The sequence below is a fragment of the Staurois parvus genome, unplaced genomic scaffold (assembly GCF_062004578.1).
Source record: "Staurois parvus isolate SC_StPar_1 unplaced genomic scaffold, SC_StPar_1.0 ptg000027l, whole genome shotgun sequence".
Classification (NCBI taxonomy): domain Eukaryota; kingdom Metazoa; phylum Chordata; class Amphibia; order Anura; family Ranidae; genus Staurois; species Staurois parvus.
Window position 1 is genome coordinate 4,201,895 of NW_028317823.1, and position 12,937 is coordinate 4,214,831.

The window sequence follows — 12,937 nt, forward strand, 5'->3', positions numbered from 1 at the left end:
TGTTTCAAACAGATGGCACCTCTACTTTTTGCCCCAACAGATAGCCCAAGTATTCAGAGGCTTCTATCATAAGCTTTATAACTGTTTATCACCAGACATACACCCCCCTTTCCAAAGAGATTCCTTTGACGCCTTTTTTTCAGCTCATCTCCCTAATTTGAAAAGGGAAGATACATTAAATCTTAATGCACCTATTACTATGGAGGAACTGTGTGCTGTTGCTAAAGAGCTACCATCGCATAAAGCACTGAAGCCAGACGGGTTTTCCTACACATATTATAAACAATTTATCACGGATATAGACCCTGCCCTATTGGAATTTTACTCCTCTCTGCTGAGCAGAGAAAAACCTAATTCGCAATTTCAACATTCTCATATCACAGTCATTCCCAAACCAGGCAAAAACCTAATCACCCCAGCTAACTACAGTTCCATAGCATTATTAAACACGGATTATAACATTTTTATGAAACTCTTAGCAAATCATTTGCCTGCATTGCTTCCCAAAATCATACATAATGATCAGGTGGGATTTGTCTTGGCGAGACAGGCAGGGGACAACACTAGACGTACGATCAACTTAGTTGACGTACTCCATGGCTCACGAATACTGGCACTATTGCTACGTTTAGATGCTCAGAAGGCATTTGACTGGTTGGGATGGCCCTATATGTTTGAATTACTGCGACGTGTGGGAATACAAAGGCCATTTTTTAATGCTATCACAGTGCTGTATGTACGGCCTACTGCACAGGTTACATTTCCCTATGCCACACCTGATACTTTTCCCATGCTCAACGAAACTAGACAGGATGCCCTCTGTCCCCGCTCCTATTTGTGTTATGTCTTGAACCATTAGCAGTAGCGATCAGAGCACACCCTGACATAGCAGGAGTGACTGTGAGGGGGAAGGAATATAAACTCTCACTTTTTGCAGATTATGCTCTATTGACTATAACTGAGCCTAACTTGTCATTACCTGCATTGCATAAACTTTTACATACCTTTAGTGATTTTTTTGGCTATAAAATAAACACTTAATATCCCATCCCAAGATCTCTCACTGCTCCAACAAAATTACTCATACCATTGGTTTATGTCATCTAATAAATACCTTGGTACTCATATAACCCCAACTTATGCTCACTTGTTTGAAGCTAACTGCCCCCCACTGTTCTGGGAAATGTGGGATGTTTATAAGATATCTTTCCTGGGTAGAGTAAATGTGTTAAAGATGTCAATTTTGCCAAAGCTCTTTACCTTTTTGAGACTCTACCAATCGTGATCCCTCAAGCTCAATTGCAAACTCTACAACAAGCATTTCTTAGATTTATTTGGCATGCCAGAAAGCCCAGAATAGCGAGAATGGTTCTTTTGTCATCTAAAAACAATGGAGGCTTAGGGGTACAGATATTACCAATTACTATTTAGCCATTCATCTGAGACAAACGCTATCATGGTTAACCCAAAAACCTCAGAATAGATGGGCGGAGATTGAATTATGCTATATTTATCTGATCCACACATGTTCATTGCTATGCCCTCTACATTATACATCACCTCTGTCTCCCCCCCCCGAATCTATGAAATTTACCCTCAAAGTTTGGTCAACTTGTGTGAAATCTCAGCAGTTATTGTCTGTGTGCTCTCCATTGTTAAACATTTTCTATAATCCGGTGCTCCCAGATAGTCTGTCCTACCCACAGATGAGCCCTTAGGCAATTAATGGGATATTCGATACTCTGTCATCTGATCAATCTGGTCTCACACAGGATTCGGTCATTTAGGGAGATTAGGGCGTGGAAATCCACAATACCTGTATCTGCTAGATACCCCTATTTACAGTTCTGTCATTTCTTCCATTCGTTGAATTCCTCTTTAACGCTAGATCGCCCCACAGATTTCGAGAGGATAGTAGTGCTTCATGCGATCAACCCAAATCTGTCTGACAAGTGCTGGAGGTGCATGGGAGGAGTAGGTACCTTGGCACACATCTTTTGGTTTTGTCCACAGATTGCGGGTTATTGGGCTATGGTTAGAATAGCCTTGGAGCAAGTACTCAGTGTTACCCTACCCCAAGTCCCGCTACATTATCTTTTGGGGTTACACTTTAGGGGTAACTCTAAGCAATCTAAGAGGTTGGAAATACATATTCTGCTAGACGGGTGACACCATGACTCTGGAAATCAGTTGATGTTCCCACGCTAAATCATCTCTTAAGAGCAATCTCTGAACTCAAGGAAATGGAATATCTTACAGCTCTAGTGGGTGAACACTCAGGTCACTTTCACTCTATTTGGGAGCTATGGGATCATTCTCCCTTTGGTAGACTTCCTTCCTCTCCCCCTCTTCCCCCCCTCCCCTTATATAGTCCAGACACCTCTTTAGGTACCATGCCTTTGACAAATAATGTAACCCAACGATGTGCAGACTTATGTCGATTTATGTTTTTGTTTTGTGCAGATTACCATGCTGTCTATTTATGTTCATATTTCTTCTGTTTTTGTTTTCTTTTATACTGATGGTGATTTTCTTTCATTGCAACATTTACAGCCAAAGTGTTGTTGTGACTATGTTCTGAAAAAATTGGCATTGGCCCTTAATAAAAATTTACAATATCAAAAAAAAGCTTATAAGGTGCAATTACATTTTCAGACATTAACTACTGATTAAGGAGGCACAGAGGGATTTTGGGAAAACACATTTTTCCACAAAATTCCTGAATCTGTGAATATTGCCTGAAAAGCAAAATTACATGCACTTCTTTCTCTTTTTAAATATCAACCTTCTCAACTAGGGTTCTGTGGATCTCTAGGGTTCCTTCAGAGGATGCTAGGTAAGGGTTCCTTGAGCAATGAGCAGTGGCAGATTGATCTTCTGTTTGAAGGTTTCTCTATAATACTAGTACTGACCTCATTTAGCAGAGCTATCAGCAGTTGGCCAGGGGAGATTCTCCTCTCGTATCTCAGGCATCACTGACAATAATGATCATGTTAGTTGTCTCTAATTATGGCATTTTTACCACTGACCACCACTGTAAGGAGAATTTTTCCCACTAACCATCAATGCAAAGGTTCATTCTTCCCAGTGACCACCAATGTAAGGAGCATGCTTTTCACTGTTCTCCTTTGCAGGGAGAATTTTTCCCACTGTCTACCAATGCAGGAACATTCTTCCTACTGTCTACCAATGTAAGGAGCATTTTTTCCACTCTCACCTATTGTAAAGAACATTCTTCCTACTGTCCACTAATGTAAGGAACATTCTTCCCACTGTCCACAATGTATGGAACATTTTTCCCACTGTCCACAATGTAAGGAACATTCTTCCCTCTGTCCACAATGTAAGAAACATTCTTCCCACTGTTCACCAATGTAAGGAGCATTCTTCCCATCCACCCGTCTACCAATGTATCAGGGCATTACATTGACCACCATTGTAGTGGGCATTCTTTCCACTGACCACCAGTGTGATGTGGACAATGTATAATGATCTGCAAATGCAATAATTTTTTTAGCAGGGATTCCTTGAAACCTGAACACTGCTTCAAGGGTTCCTTTTAGGTAAAAAGGTTTTGAAAGGCTGATGTAGGGGTGTGTTTGTTTATTTATTTATTGTTGGTTGGGATTAGTACTAAGGGTAGTTTTGCTTATTTCATTTGTTCTTAATTTTGTGTTTATTTTTTATTTGCATTTTTACAACTGTGTACCTTCAGTGAGAAAAATGTAAAATGATAAGGATAACATGCGGACACTTTTTTAAGCATAAGAACAGTCCAAGATAGCCTAAGTGGGCATAACTTTTTTATTAACTTACATAGGCATTCAAATTTCACATGTTGGTAGTGTAACTCTTCCTCTGTAGTAACTCTTTTCATTGCAGGTAAATAATGGTTGCCGAGCAGAAGCAACGTGCCGCCATTGAGTTCTTGACGAAAGAGAGGTACAGGCTGTCCAACATCCACAGAAGGCTACAGAATGTTTACTGAGATTAACCATTGACAAGAGCAATGTGCACAGATGTTTAAATTAAGTCATACCTGAAACGTTCTGTAGCCTTCTGTGGATGTCATGCAGCCTGCACCCCTCCATCATCAAGAACTCATTGACATGATGGGTGTCTCTTCCTTTATAGTAACTCTTCTTCCTTTTTTTTTTGTCATTGCAGGTAAATAAGCATAAGATTCCAAACAGAAGCAATGTGCTGTTATTGAGCTCTTGATGAAGGAAGGGTGTAGGCTGTCCAACATCCACAGAAGACTACAGCATGTTTATGGAGATGACACAATTGACAAGAGCAATGTCTTGCCATTGGTGACTCTTTTCAATGATGTCATTGAAATTCTGTAGATTTCTGTTGATGTCCGACAGCCTGCTCCTTCAGAACTTAATGAACGCCTGTTACTTCTGCTTGGAATGGAGTTTTGATTACATAAGAAATTCTTTGAGGACATTGCAGGTAAACAATGGATTCCAAGCAGAAGCAATATAACATCATTGAGTTCTTGACGAAGGAAGGGTGCAGGCTGTCTGACATCAACAGAAGGCTACAGAATATTTATGGAGATGACACCATTCAAAAGAGTCACCAACGGCAAGACATTGCTCTTGTCAATGGTGTCATCTCTATAAACATTCTGTAGCCTTCTGTGGATGTTGGACAGTTTCAAGATCTCAATGGTGGCATGTTGCTTCTGACTGGGATTCATTATTTACCTGAAATGAAAAAGAAGAAGAAGATTTACTATAGCCACTTGAAGACTGCAATATGTATATAAACATTGTGGTTTTCAAGTGGTTTAATAGGGTTATGGCTGAAGAAATAGTTTTTTTCAGCAGACAGCTAGCTTTCTCCTGAAAGTGTTCCAGGTGGCCCCTCATGCAGCTCACCGGTGTTTTTTGGGCTTGCCGTTAACACTGGTGGGCCCGAGAAATGATCCGATGGTCTGGCCAGCTGAAGATAGAGGCAATGAAAGGTCTAGAGGATCAGAGGAGGCTCTATGGTCTCTGATCGCCTTGATCATGATGGAGGACCGCAGCAACGTCATGATATCACTTACAGTTGGCGGAGGAATTAAACTATTTTTTTTCTTTTTTTAAAGCAAAAGGTAAAAAAATTTTTTTTTGATCTTTTGCTTTTAAAAGGCAAAGATTTACTGCTACAGGGTGGACGTTTTGTGTAAAATCACATCTATAAACATGATTTTGCACATCAGCCAGAAGGGACACGCATGCACCGCCGGAGCGCCGCCTTTGCTGTGATTGGACACAGCAGAAACCAATCAACAGGTGCCAGCCAATAGATGAATGCTGGCACCCGTTGATCCCCAAGGACACTGACAAAACACAGCTCTGCCTATGTAAACAAAGCAGAGCTGTATTTTGTCAGCGGCAAACCGCTAGATTTTCTTTCACTGCAAATTGCCAGGAAGAAACAGAGCACACACAGTACACAACCCTTAGGCACACAGTTAACCCATTGATTGCCCTAGATGTTTAACCCCTTCCCAGCCAGTGTCAATAATATAGTGACAGTGTATATTTTTAGCACAGATCACTGTATTGGTGTCACTGGTTCCCACAAAGTGTCAGTTAGTGTCAGACTGTCCACCGCAATATCACAGTCCAGCTAAAGGTTGCTGATTGCCGCCAGTACCAGTATAAAAAAATTCCAGTATATTTACCGTAGTTTGTAGACACTATAAGTTTTGCGCAAACCAATCAATATACACTTATTGTGATTTTTTTTTTTTTTACCAAAATATGTAGCAGAATACATTTTGGCCTAAATTTATGAAGAAATTAGATTTTTTGATTTTTTTTTATTGTATATATTTCATAGCAGAATTTTAAAAAATAGTTTTTTCTTTTTAAATTTCTGTCTTTTCTCGTTTATAGCGCAAAAAATAAAAAACCCAGAGGTGATCAAATACCACCAAAAGAATTTATGTACAGAGTTGCATGAAAGCGCAATTGTCAGTTAAAGTAACGCAACCGAAAAATGGCCTCGTCATGAATGGGGGGTAAATCTTCCGGAGCTGAAGTGGTTAAAGAGGACCTGTCATGCATATTTCTATTACAAGGGAAAAATAAATAAGTACAAAAGAGACAGTGTAAAAAAAAAGAAATAAAAAAAATGTCAAAGTACCCCCATCCCACCGCGCTCACTTGCAGAAGCAAACTCTTACGTAAATTATGCACACACATATAAAGTGTTCGCAGCACATATGTGAGGTATCACCGTGACTGTTAGAGTGAGAGCAATCATTCTAGCGCTAGAATTGCTATGTAGCACTAAACAGGTAACCTTTTTTTTTTTTAATTCACTAAAGTGTATTTTTTCCCCAAAAATTGTGTTTGAAAATCTGCTGCGCAAATACCATGTGACAATAAAAATATATATAAGAAATTATATATATATATATATATATATATATATATATACACACACTGCTCAAAATAATTAAAGGAACACTATGAAAACACATCAGATCTAAATGGGGAAAAATATCATGCTGGATATCTATGCTGATATGGACTGGGTAATGTGTTAGGAATGTAAGGATGCCCCATCGTTTGATGAAAATTATCAACCTACAGAGGACTGAATTCAAAGATACCCAAAAAATCAAAGTGAAAAAATGATGTAGCAGGTGAGTCCATTTTCCTGAAATTTCATTGCCGTAACTCAAAATGGTCCTCAGTAGTTTGTATGGCCCCCACGTGCCTGTATGCATGCCTGACAATGTCGGGGCATGCTGCTAATGAGACGATGGATGGTGTCCTGGGGTATTCCCTCCCAGATCTGGACCAGGGCATCACTGAGCTCCTGGACAGTCTGAGATGCAACCTGGTGGCATCAGATTGACCGAAATATGATATCCCAGAGGTGTTCTATTGGAGTTAGGTCAGCTGAGTGTGGGGGCCATTCAATGGTATCAATTCCTTTATCCTCCTGGAACTGCCTGCATACTCTTGCCATATGAGGCACCAGGAGGAACCCAGAACCCTCTGCACAAGTGTATGTCATACAAGGGTATGACAATGGGTCTAAGGATTTCATCCCAATACCTAATGGCAGTCAGGGTGCCATTGTCTAGCCTGTAGAGAACTGTGCGTCCCTCTATGAATATGCCTCCCCAGACTATCACTGACCCACCACCAAAATGGTCATGCTGAACAATGTTACAGGCAGCATAACAATCTCCACAGCTTCTCCAGACCCTTTCACGTCTGTCACGTGCTCAGGGTGAACCTGCTCTCATCTGTGAAAAGCACAGGGTGCCAGTGGTGGACCTGCCAATTCTGGTGTTCAATAGCAAATGTCAGTTGAGCTCTATGGTGCCGGGCAGTGAGCACAGTGTCCACTAGAGGATGTCGAGCCCTAAGGCCATACTCATGAAGTTTGTTTCTGATTGTTTGGTCAGAGTCATTCACACCAGTGGCCTGCTGAAATTCATTTTGTAGGGTTTTGGCAGTGCTCATCCTGTTCCTCCTTGTACAAAGGAGCAGATACCAGTCCTGCTGGTGGGTTAAGGACCTTCTACGGGCCTGTCGAGCTCTCCTAGAGTAACTGCCTGTCTCCTGGAACCTCCTCCATGCTCTTGAGACTGTGCTGAGAGATACAGCAAACCTTCTAGCAATGGCACGTTTTGATGTGCCATCCTGAAGGAGTTGGACTGCCTGTGCAACCTCTGTAGGGCCCAGGTATCGTCTCATGCTACCAGTAGTGACACTGACCCTAGCCAAATGAAAAACTTGTGAAAAACTGTCAGAAAAGATAAGTAGGGAAAAACATTTCAGTGGCCTCCACCTGTAAAACCATTCCTGTTTTGGGGGTCATCTCATTGTTGTAGTGCACCTGTTGTTAATTTCATTAACACCAAAGTAGCTGAAACTGATTAACAACCCCCTCTGCTACTTAACTGACCACATCAATATCCCAGGAGTTTCATTGACTTGATTAACGAGTTAGAATCTGATTAACAAGTGTTCCTTTCATTGTTTTGCACAGTGTGTGTGTATATATATATATATATATATATATACACACACACATATATATATATATATATATATATATATATATATATATATATATATACTGTAATTTTCTTGCAAAAAATATGAATTTAATCTTGTAAACAAAATGTCCTAGAAAATACTTGGCCTTCAAGTGGATAGAGGAAGTTACTCTACCAACATGTGAAATTTGAATGACGTACATACGTTAATAAAAAAGTTGCCCACTTTTGCATTACATTATAGTACTGTCATTGCAGTAATGTTTGTCCTCAAAGAATTTCTCATGTACTCCGACCTCCATTCCCCATTGGGGTGGTGCAGCAAATGACTGTCAGAAAAAAATGTAAAGAGCCACATTGGCTTGATGGTTGCGTAAATGCTGCCTAACGTGCACAGCTCAAACAGACAGTACAACAAAAACCCTTAACAAGACATAATGGCTCTCTGTGACATTTCCTCTTTTTTGCAGCCGGCAAAGCTGCTTTTGCCTGAGGCTCATATTCATTATACTTACAATCATGTCTCCAGGCATGTCATTTATAAACATCCTCCTGGTCTACAGTATGTCTCAGGTTTAGTGCTATCCATATAGCTGGCCTTCCCAATGTAATAATTTTATGTAATATAGCTTTAGATAGAAATGTTAACAGACAGAATTTTGTGCTAGTCATTCTTAGTTTGTCCAACCTACATTATTTTTGTAAGTCACTGTCAGCCTAATTTTTAAATTCAGTGTGTGTGCAAGGGATGGTCAGAATTGAATATAACAAAGGAATACAGGTAATACAAAAACAGCTTAAAAATAATTAAAGCGGTTGTAAAACCTTACATACAGTATACCCACTGAAGTGACTGCCCTCAGGTGATACACAGAGATGAAAAAAAATCCTCCTTCATACTATCAAGGTCCTACCTTTTCTCAGGGCTTGTGCTGCTCCATGTGCTGGCATCCATCTTAGGCCTGCAAAGCATTTTGGGATCCTTTATGCTTTCAGCCCTCTGCGGCTCCTCCTAGGAGGTGGCGGCTTATCACATTTAAGTCTGCTGTTTGCAGCTGTCCATTGCATTTGTGTCCTGTCTGTTGCACAGCAGCAAGCTCCTGTTCAGTTAAATCTTTGCTCTCCTGGATACCGACTCTGCTTTGGCTAAGACTCCTGGCTTCTGACCCCGGCTCTGGTGACCATTCTTCCTGGCTTCTGACCCCAGCTCTGGCGACCATCCTTCCTGGCTTCTGACCCTGGCTCTGGCGACCATTCTTCCTGGCTTCTGACCCCAGCTCTGGCGACCATCCTTCCTGGCTTCTGACCCTGGCTCTGGCAACCATTCTTCCTGGCTTCTGATCCCGGCTTTGGCTACGATTCCCGCTGGTTCTCGACTTGATTATCCTGGAAGATGACCTCGGCAGGAGAACTTCTGTCCTACCAAGTCAACCGCTGTTGCTGTCTGGCTCCTCGCTCCCTGACACATACAATGTACTTGTTTATATGTAGTCTCTCTCCTCTACATCTGCTCGAAGTCCAGAATTTAAACAGCATTTTTGAGCTTCTGAAGGCAGGGGTGTGGGGATCTGATGTGTCACACTGCAAAGCTTAAAGCAGGGAGCTGAGTGTAATCTGACACCTGAGTGGAGGGAGTGGGCACACCCCTCTCTACACAGTCTCATAGAGAAACATGCAGAGCTGAGGCTATCAGTCACCTGCTGTGTGCTGGTGGGGCAGAGCCACTTCCAGGGATTGTCTGGTGTCGGCATAGGCTAGACCTGGGCAAATTGCAGCCACAGGGCCACATTCAGCCAAGGCTCAGCTGTCCATTTCTGCTGCCCGTCTGAAAGAGACCTGTTTCATGACCTATTTTGTTCCTATGATTCCTAGAGACAGGTGTTTGTTTTCTACATAATCACATACTTACAAACCTTTTTAGGTCCAAAATGAATACTGAGAAAAATTCAGTTCGGCCCTCCACAACTGTCCCAGTCTCTTATGTGGCCCCTTGGAAAAATGAATTGCTCACCCCTGGCATAGACTGTCAGAAGTGACTCAGGCAAATAGCAGAGGAATGAGAGAGGAGACAGATATCACAGCCAGTGCTTTGGATTGAGGCAAGTACACACTATAGAAGGATATGCTTTGTTTATTTTTCATTTCAGAGGTTTATGAAAAAGAAGTTTATATGTGACAGGAATGTTTGTAAACAGAAAGTATTTAAGAGAAAATGATCATGAAAAATAAGTAGTGGTGTTAAAATAACACAGACATATTGATTAATTGAACCTCAAGTCTGTTACTGACTAACTCTGGCGGCTATTTGATTGCACAGATACTGTATATTTACATTCCGCACAACCACTGAAATAGAAAATTTGAAGTAATGTTTTCAAAATGGAGGCTGTACAATGGATATGTGGTTTTGCATCTCAATTTTAATATGTGTGTACATACACAGCATAAAAATAATTAAATAATTTAGGCTGCTACTGAAACATTGATCGCCAGACTAAAGGTAGAATTTTAAGAAATGAAAACGTGTGCTAATTGATACAATATGAAAAAGTGCAGCGCTAATAAACAAATTAAATGTGCTATATCAGAGACTGGCCACACCCTCAAATAGACAGTATAAAGTCCATAGGAACAATGTCCGGTAAATGACAAATGGATGAAATGGTGACTTTGTTACTCCCAACGAGGCACTCGTCAAAACCGTGTAGGAAATATAAGAAATGCGCACTCACCAGATGCGCATTAGGTAAGCGCAATATTAATAGCCAGAGGTCCCCTCTTATCCTGCAGTTTACACTGGACAGGCTGTCCCACAATACTGGCGCCTCGAGAGATCTTCTCTACTGGTGGAAGCTGCGATGGGGGTCAGCTTATATGAGTCACTCTCCTCTGGGCCTCAGGGAGCGCGTTCTGGGAGGATGTCATATGACGCCCTCCCAGAACTGGCCGGCCGCAGTGTAGCTGTCATTCGGCTAACTGCGGTCGGCAACTGGTTAAGTAGTGGAGTAGTGGATGTGTATGGATTATTTTTTGTAGACTAAGGATAACGTTTAGTGTCATTTTAAGGTAATATCAGCCAAGCATGAGAAAACATCTATGCGGACAGAAGCCCTGCCTCGACACACTTGTGAGGGGTGTGGCTGTTACTCAGCTCTGCCAACACAGAGCACTGGAGTAGGAGGTAAGAAAGCTGTATTTTCACTGACAGAAGAAAAGTGTTAGGAATGGACTGGCCAGCAATGGTGGGACTCACCTGCCTTTTGATCTGCAGTACCAGGGCTGGCCAGCGGGTGCTCCCAGCAATCAGAGACTCAACCTGTCAGCCAGCTAACACCTGGAACTGATGATACTGGGGTATTTAAGGGATGGCCAGACTTGCAGACTCTGCCTTGGTGTTGTGTTTGTCCTGGGCCCTGTATCTGTCCTGCATCCTGTTTCTGTTCCTTTGCTGACTTCTCCTGCTCTGATCCTGGCTTGTGACCCTGACCATCCCTCTGTCTGACCCTCTGTACTACGCTGCTTGCTACCTGTTCTGATCCCTGGCTTGTGACCCGGACCATCCCTCTGCCTGACCCTCTGTACTATGCTGCTTGCTACCTGCTGAACCTGGCCTGTGACCCCGACCATTCTCCGCTTGCTCCCCCTGTACCTACCTGCCCAATTGATATTGACCCGGCCTGCCTGACGACGCTTGCTTGTATGTACTGTTATCTGTGGGTGGTTGGTTTGGTTTGTTTGCACCGTATTATGTTTTAGTATTGCACTGCGTTTATGTTTGTACTGTTAGTGTTAATAAATTATATTGTTTATAACATATCTGAGGTCTGCGTTTCCCTGCTTCAGTCACACACCTCTGGTCATACCTGGGAGCCCTGACATTACACCAAGGCCAATCCTGACCAGAAGTGGCTGCACAGGGAAGCCATCTTGGCTTGTTGATGGGAAGGATGGATCTTGATGAGGTTGAGTATTTATCTCTGCTAGTGTTTGATGACAGGGAGTATGCTTATCAAACTCTGAAGGAGTATACCCGGGATGAATTGCTAGAATGTATACGGCTCGCTCATGTTCTAGTAGATCAGGGCACAGTGTTCTCTGAGGTGCAGCCATTGATTGAGGTTTGTGCAGAGTTGGTTTCATCTGGTTCCCCCGAATGCAGGGATGAATTTTTGCCACCATTTAGTGCAGACCAGGTAGAGTCCCTGGTGTGGTTATTAGAGGATGATGTGGGTTACTTTCTGGAGCGTTATTCCACATGTTCACCACAGACACTGAGAGATTGTATAAACGCAGTGCAGTCATTGACCAGACAGACTTTGTGTAAGCTCAGCTTTGTTCAACCCCTACTGCAGACATGGACAGATTTGTTGCACCCAGCCTCAGTCAGCTTACAAAGACCCAGTCCTGCTTCTAACTCTACTCCTGTATTCCCACCAGCTCCTCCAGTTACAGCCCAGTATACTTGGCTATCTACCGCATGTCAGTACCCTGTTCCCACTCGCTGCACCTATCCTGCCTTTAACCCTGTAAAAAAGCCCTCTGTAGCAACTGCTCCCTCTCCTGTTCCATCCTCCAGTTCTTCTCTGTCTCCAGCTGCTCCATTCGTTTGCAGACCTGCGTTTACTTGCAGTGCTCCAGTAGTTAAAACCAGAAAAAAGCGAAAATTCTTTCCAACCAATACCATCCTGCCAGTATCCAAACCGGTGAGCCTGCCTTCCGTGGTTCAGACTGATGCCTGTACGCAGCCTGATGCCTCTACTCGGCCTGAAGCCTCTACTCGGCCTGAAGCCTCTACTCGGCCTGATGCCTCTACTCGGCCTGATGCCTCTACGCGGCCTGAAGCCTCTCCTCGGCCTGAAGCCTCTACGCGGCCTGAAGCCTCTACGCGGCCTGAAGCCTCTACTCGGCCTGATG

At 42.6% G+C, this 12,937-nt stretch overlaps 1 protein-coding gene across 2 annotated transcripts in view; it reads right to left on the reverse strand.

The window, feature by feature from the left end:
• LOC149471142 (cyclic nucleotide-binding domain-containing protein 2-like) overlaps positions 1 to 12,937 on the reverse strand; it is a 349,105-nt gene that overhangs the window by 178,443 nt on the left and 157,725 nt on the right. The gene's annotated exons all lie outside the window — the stretch shown is intronic.